We start from the raw sequence: 8,342 nt of genomic DNA on the forward strand, positions 1-8,342 counted from the left end.
AGGCAGCTGTCAGGCGATTGCCATGAACAGGTGGGGCCCTGTCACATTGCAGCATTGCTTTGGCACTGCTCCAAGCCCCAAAGAACAGCCCTGTCGCTGCCCTGTTTAAACTAAAGGCCCAAGCTCCTCCTTGTGTGATAGGTATCTGCTGTTGCCGGTTGTAACTTCTGGTGAGCTAAGGGCAGGAACCCACCACAGCTGGGATCACAGGGGTACAAGGCACAAGCGAGTCTACAACAATCACCTACATTTATATAGTCCCTCCCAATGCAGTAAAATGTGCCCAGCGAATTCGCAGCAGTTTCTTCAGTGATGAGTGGAGTGAGAGGCAGAGATATTGGTGAAGGTGACCTGTGTTGTAGAGATGGCTGTTCACGGGTGTATTACTGGGAAAGAGGGTTAGGGGCTTGAGCAGTGGGTGGACCTTGAGGTGAAAATGGGATTGTAGGGGTAGAAGATGGCAGAGGGTGAGGCCGTGGAAAGTTTGCACACAGGACTCTGCAGATGCAACACACAAAAAATGCTGGAGAAACTCCAAAGGTGTCTGAAGGAATAAACAATACGCATATTGGGTCAAGACTCTTCATCAGGCCTGTCCTGGTGAAGGTCTTGGCCTGAAGCATCAACCGTTTCCTGGTGACACAAAAGAAAATATTTCATCTTTATGTCAGTGATGATGAGCCTTTTTCAAACATGGCAAACACATTAGGAGCAAGTCCTGAGATGTATTTTGTAGAATGAAGTGCATTTGAGTTATGGTTATTGAGCACGTAATCTCCCAGAAATAGTACAATAATCATTGAGGACACGAGGAAAATTTCCCTAGTCTTTAAAATGGTGGCATTGATAGTTGTGTTTAACCTGGTTTAACTTCTCTCTGAAAGACATCATCGCCATCAGTCATCCAGTGTTCCCTTGGTTGGGCTATTGTGCATCTGGGAAGCTGTATGGTGGGGCGTCAGAAAGCAAGCAGGCTGACAGGCAGGGGATGGTGCAGCCTGAAGCAGCCTGGGTGAGTGAAGCCTGCAGCCGTTGTTGCTTTGACAGTCTATCGCCACCGGATGGCAGCAGGGGTTCAAGGTAAAATTATTCAACATCCATATGTCACTGAGATTCATTTTCCTGTGGGCATTTGCAATAAATACAAGGAACACAATGGCATCAATGAAATACTCAACAGCACAGATAAACTACCAGTGCAGAAGACAAACTAAATACAAAAGAAATAATAATAAATAAATATCAAGAACATGAGATGGAGAGTCCTTGAAGTGAATGGGGACAGTTCAGTGTTGGGGTGAGTGAAGTTCTCCCCACTGGTTCAAGAGCCTGATGGTTGAGGGGTAATAACTGTTGCTGAACCTGGTGGTGTGAGTCCTGAGGCTCCTGTTCCTCCATCCTGAAGGCAGTAGTGAGAAGAGAACATGACCTCAGTGGTGGGGGATTCCTGATGGTGGAAGCGTCAAGTCGTAGACAGGCCCTTGCGCCCAACTTCGTGTTGTCCAGTCCATCCACGTATACCCCCATAGCTCTGTAATGCGTCCTATCCATGTTCACGGCTAGATGATGTTTAAATATTGCTAATGCGCCCACTTCAATTGCTATTTCTGGACAAAGACGTACCGGGTAGGTTAAGTGGTGGTTGTAACTTGTTCCACGATTAGGCTAGTGTCAGATTGGGGGTTACTGGGGTGGTGTGTCTCAACGGGCTGGAAAGGCCTGCTTACCACTGTATCTCCAAATAAATGAAAAAATAAAGTTACTCTAAACAGGCACCACTGGTGCATGAAATTGTCACTGACGTCCCTTTTAAACTCTCAACTCTGATCGTAAACTTAGGCCTTCCAGTTTTCAGCACTATCTCTTCAGGGAAAAACCTGGGGCTTTCAGCCCTTGAGATCTTTTACACGGTACCTCGATCAGGTCTCAGTCTTGTGCGTTCTCAGAAGTAAAGTCCTAGTCTGTGTAATCTCTCCTTGTAACTCAGGGCTTCCTGGTAAAGCTTTTCTGTGTGCTTTCTATTTTAGTAACATTTCTCCTATAACAGAGAAGTCAAAACTATATACAATACACTGACATGCTGAATCTCCATTACCTACTCAGAGGATGGAGTATGTGCTGGGCCTAGTACAGGTTATCCACGTGTTAATGCCCAGCAATTTAAAGCCACAGTACCTCTGGTGATCAGCTTCTTATTTAATTTTTATTTATAGATACAGTCTGGAATAGGCCCTTCCAGACCATCAACCCCAATTTAGACCATAGGATATAGAGGCAGAAGTAGGCAAATGGCCCATTGAGTCTGCTCCACCATTTCATTGTGCTTGATCCATTTCCCTCTCAGCCCTAATCTCCTGCTTCTCCCTATATCCCTTAAAATCTACCATCTTTTGCCTTAAATATATCCAATGACTTGGTCTCCACAGCCACCTGTGGATTTCACAGATTCACCACCCTAAAGATATTCCGAGCCTAACTTAATTGTAAGACAATTTGCAATGGCTAATTAATGTACCCAGTATATCTTTAGAAACCGGAGGACCATGCATTCCATGGGGAAGATCAACAGAGACTTTTTGGCAAGGACATTGGGATTGAACTCTGAACTTCACCCTCAGCTGTATTAGCATCATGATAATCACTACCGAGGTGCCCAAGTGTGATGTAAAGAGAAATTAAAAATCTTGTCACATGTACATTGAAACCTATGGTGAAATGTGTCATTTGCCTCAGATTAAATTGGCAAAGGTTGTCTGTGGCATGCTTCTGGAGCTGACAAAGCATGTCCACAATCACTAACCCTAATGGAGCAGCTTTGGACTGGGAGGAAACGCTTGCAGTCACGGGGAGAATGTAAGACCTCCTCACAGACAGCGGTGGGAATCTGGCTTTGTAACAGCGTTATGCTGACTGCTGTGCTGCCATGCCACCCTAACATCAACATGGTGTGTGTTTGCCCTCCTCCTTCTGAAATTCAGCAGCTTCTGGGCAAGGGAAGTGTAGGTCTCCCGTACCCTGACAGGGAAGCTCCCTCAGTGGGAACTCCACCGCAACCAGGAGATCTTCAAGAATGCAGATAGGCCTCCTGGGAGGAACATGGTGACTTCATCCAAATCCCTGGTCTGCAAGGGTTCAGGTTTTCCTGGGGAAAGCGATCTTGATGGGGATGTTGACAAACAGAGGAAAGGGCAGGTATAACTCTGAACCTCTTGCCTCCTGCCCTGGCTGGTTCCTACCCCATAGGGTAGGGACTGGCGGCTCCCGGTATCGACCTCTGCAACTCTCAGAACTGTGGTGGAAGGAAGGCCGTCGGTGGGATGGGGAGGGAGAGTCCCACGTCACAGAAACGGTCCACAGCATGGAAATGGTCTACTGAGTCTTCGGTACAGTGCAGTGTCAGATAAGAGTTCAGAAATTTCCTGAGTGGGTATGAACCCCTGGGATTGGGATCTGTTGCCGATGGAGCCCACTTTCTGCGGACTGTAATTAAATCCTGGTTATGCCCATTCGCCATTTGAATCTGTCCCTGATTTTTCCTCATCCAGGACACCGGACTACTCACCTGTTAATTTAACCATCTTTCCTACCAGCAGACTGTGTTGGTCCCTCTCCTCCGGTTTAAAGTTCCAACTGTATTCAACCTTGCAAGAAGTTTTGAGTTCCTCTAGTTTACAAAGGATAAGTAATTCTCTGTAGTAATAACTTGTTGACATAAGGCCACTGGGTTTAATGTGCCTCAAACCTACGTGCTCGGTATATTAACGTGCCAGTGATCACCAAGTAGAGTTCGATTCCTGCCGCGGCCTGTAACGAGTTTGTACGATCTCCCTGTGACCGCATGGGTTTTCTCTGGGTGCTCTGGTTTCCTCTCACAGTCCAAAGGTTTATTGTTCGGGTTAGAGAGCTGCAGGCATGCTGTGTTGAAATGATTCAATTTGGTAACCGAGAATGTATACAGTAGACAACCTGAAGTTCGTACTCTTCACCGATATCCACGAAACAAGAAAGACCAGGACCCCAAAGGACCCCCTTTCTGCCCCCCCACACAAGCAGCAGCCGAAGCATTGACCCCACCCCCCCATCACTTGGCGCCAGAAGTGTGACTACATTTGCAGGCTGTGCCAGAGCAATCCTTGGATTCTCAGTTGTTCATGCGAGATGATGCTGCATTTCGCTGTATGTTTCAGTGTATGTGTGATAAATCAAGCTAATCTAATTTTCTGATCTAAATAGCACAGTCCGTTTTTCCTTGTCTCAGTGATGGTGGCCACTGCCCCTTCTGATGGGGACAAAATGGCTTCCAGTGAGGCTTGCTGGAGCCTTGTGCAGGGCTTCACACTTCTTCAACTCCATGTTGAGGGGACCTGAGAGTACCCCATGAAGCTATTTGTTGCAACAACTGATGTCCTGCTCTTAAACTGTGCCTGGATATTAAAGTTCTGGAGCTGCTTGGTGCCTCTGAAAAGTCGTGTGGCTGTGACACTATTCAATGTGAACGTAATTCATGAGGACACAGATGAGAGTTATTATGTAGCTGGGAAGCTGGACAGTGGGGCTTCAGAAAGCTAACACGGTGAGACTGGCTGGGCACCACGGTAGTGAGTGGTTGGTGCAGTGCTGTTACAGTTTGGGGGCGATTTGGAGTTCAGAGTTCAATTCTGGCGCCGTTCTGTAAAGAATCTTTACGTCCTCCCCATGGAATGTGTTTGTTTTCTCTGTGTGCTTTGGTTTCCTCCCTCAGCCCAAAGAGAAACCGGTTATTGATCATTGTCAATTCAAAGTACATTTATTATCTAAGTATGTATGCAGTACACAACCCTGAGATTTGCCTTCCCACAGACAGGCATGAATCAAAGAAAGCCATGGAACCCATTCAAAGAAAATCATTAACCCCCCAACCTCCTGAAACATAAATCTCGCAAATGGCAAAAAGATGAGTGTGATACACAGAATATAAAGCACAAAATTGAACGAGTGCAGGAATATTCAGCTCAGCTCAGTCCATTATGTGCAGGCCATCCTGATCGAAATGATGTTGCATGATTAGGTTAGAATTAATTGGGTTGTGGGGTTGCTGGGATGGGGTGGTCCAAAGGGCCAGAAAGACCTACTCGGTGGTTGTGGGGTGCTGGGGCAGTGTGGCTTGAAGGAAAGGACTACTGCATGCTGTGTTGCTAAATAAAACAAATGGTGTGGGCTGAGCCAGTTTAGGAGCGCGCCATTGCTGCCCTGGCACTCCATCGCCACCATATGGCAGCAACAGAAACTGCGATTGGAGAACAAGAGCAAAGAATTGGAGACACAAAATTCTGTCGAGTTTGTGGTATGTGTGCATACCAGCAAACAAAACAATGCCTGACCGGGTCACGGTGCACAGTGCTGTTCATATAACACAGTTTACTGGTGGTAATATTACTTTAATAAATAATGTGCATTTATGACACAAGTTTAAAAAGTAAACAGTATAACACTGCTGGCACTTGTATGATGAGACCTGCATGGTGGCAGGGAGTGTTATGGCCTGGGGGTAGAAGTTATTTCCCATCCAAATGAGACAGTGCCTCCTACCTGGCGGTAGGGGATTAAAGTGAATGTTGGACAATTGGGTGGGATCATTGACAATGCTAAGGGTTTTGTGTCCACAACACGCCGAATCAATCTGGATGCTGGAAGACACGAGTCGTCATCATTATGTGCCATGTTATTATGACATCATCACTATGCCATGTCATTATGACATCATCACTATGTGCTGTGTCGTATAACATGGGTGATCTTGGTCTATGGCCATGATTGCCTTTTGGGCATTGCCTTCTGGGCAGTTCCTTTACAAGACTCCAGCCAGTATCAATACTGCCTGGTGTCAGTGGTCACATAACCAGGACTTGTGATATGCATCAGCTGCTCATTTGACCATCCATTACCTGCTCCCATGGCTTCATGTGACCCTAATCGGTGGGGGGGTGGGGCTTCGTAGATGCTACACCTTGCCCAAGAGTGACCTGCAGGCTAGTGGAGGGAAGGAGTGCCTTACACCTCCTTTGGTAGAGACGTTTCTCCTCCCTCACTGTCACCTGTATAGCACATGCAAAATGCTTGAGGAACTCAGCAAGTCGGGCAGTTTTTATGGGATGGTCGTGATGAAGGGTCTTGCTCAGAAATGTTGACCATTTATCCCCTCTAGATGCTGCCTGGCTTGTTGAGTTCTTCCAGCATTTTGTGTGGGTCACTAAGCAAAATGTGCAGTGATGTAAAGCCCAAGTACCACACCATAGAAACAGGCCATTCGGCCCATCAAGCACTTGGTTGGCCTGGTCTTTATTCTCCCGGCATTCTCTTCACTCATTCGGACAGACACGCGTGCGCACAGGGGCACGAGACAGACAGACAGACACACACACACCCCTTATGGTGGCCAATTAGGGTCCATTATTAAAGACCCCCTATCACTCTTCTCATTGTAACCGTCAGGAAGGAGGCACACACTCAGTGATTCAGGAACAGCTTCTTCCCCTCTGCCATCCGATTCCTAAATGGCCATTGAACCCATGAACTCCACCTCACTCTTATTATTTTATTTGTTTTGCACTTCTAATTTAACTATTTAATATACTATTAACTTCTAATTTAACTATTTAATATACGCCACTGATTTTTTTTTCTTTCTACATTACCATGTATTGCATTGAACTGCGGCTGCTAAGTTAACAAATTTCACAACACATTCCAGTCATGAAATTCAAGTATGACTTGACTTGCCCTGCACAACGCTGCGCTGGTTCTCCCTGATTAATACTCAAATCCTGTCCCTAAGAATTCTTTCTGAGTAACTTCCCCACCACTGATGCCAGACTCACCAGTTCTATCCTTTCTAGGAGTATCTCTAGTTCCCTTCTCGAATAATGGAATAACTTTAGCTACCTGCCAGTCCTCTGGGACCTTGCCTGTGGCTAGAGAGGATACAAAGATATTGGTCAAGGCCTCGGCAATCTCATCAGGACTGAAAATGAAGGGGTCAAACCCAGTATGGGGTGGTGGAAACATCAATGCCCTTGAATGGAAGATTCTACAAAGCCCTCCCCACCAGTAAGCACGTCCACATGGAGCACTGTCGTAGGAAAACAGCATCCATTATCAGGAACCCCCAGCACACCAGGACACGCTCTCTTCTCACTGCTGCCATCAGGAAGAAGGTACAGGAGCCTCAGAACTCACATCACCAGCTTCAGGAATAGATATTACTCAACCATCAGGCTCTCGAACTAGAGGGGATAATTTCACTCACCCCATCACTGAACTGTTACCACAACCTATGGACTCACTCTGAAGGATTCTTCATAGAGTCATGCAAACAGGCTCTTTGGCCCATCTAGTCTTTGCTGACCCATTAATCTACCTAGTCCCATCCACCTACACCCGGACCATTGCCCTCCAAACCCCTCCCATCCTTGTACCGTGCAAATTTCTCAACTGTTGAAACTAAACATCTACTGTTTGCGTTGGCAGCTCATTCCATGTGCTCACTGCCCTCTGAATGAAGATTCCCCTTAAATACTTCACATTTCAATTTTCACCCTTAACCCATGACCTCTGGTTGTAGTCCCACCAAACTGCTGGAGAAAGCCCGCTTGCATTTACCCTATTTATACCCTCATAATTTTGCATACCTCTATCAAATCTCCTCTTAATCTTCTACGTTCCAAGGAATAAAGTCCTAACCTGTTCAATCTTTCCCGATAACTCAGGACCTCCAGTCCTGGCAAAATCCTCGTAAGTTTTCTCTGCCCTCTTTCAATCCTATTCATAGCTTTCCTGTAGGGAAGTGATCAATCACATGTTCCCAGTTTGCATTTATTTGTACTTGTGCATTCTGTTGATGATTGTTGTTGATTCTATTGTGTTTCTTGTACTTGCAGTGAATGTTCACAAGAAAGTGAATCTTGGGATTGTATATGGTGACACATATGTACTTTGATAATAAATTTACTTCGAACTTTCCTACCCGCTTCCCTGCCTGACCTGTTGAGATCCTGTTGTGTGTGTTGCCCTCACTGCAGTTGTCTCCTGCCCAGGGTCATTCCTGTTGCTGCTCAAGTTGTACTAAAGCAGTGATCTGCACCCTCTTTGTCAGAAGTGGGTCATGATTACAGGGCTGTGGTTAAGGGGCAGTGGGGTGGGACGGGAAGGTGTCAGTGGCTGATGGTCTCCGAGCGTGCTCCGGTTGCCGCACCTGTGTTATCAAGGAGGCTGAGGTCTGGAAGCTGCACAAGTGGCTTGAGGTTTCTCCTGAGAAGGACATCGCTCCTCATGATGAGTGATTGCAGTAAATGGTTTTCCTTTGT

Source organism: Hypanus sabinus, chromosome 30 (genome assembly GCF_030144855.1).
Source record: "Hypanus sabinus isolate sHypSab1 chromosome 30, sHypSab1.hap1, whole genome shotgun sequence".
NCBI classification, from domain to species: domain Eukaryota; kingdom Metazoa; phylum Chordata; class Chondrichthyes; order Myliobatiformes; family Dasyatidae; genus Hypanus; species Hypanus sabinus.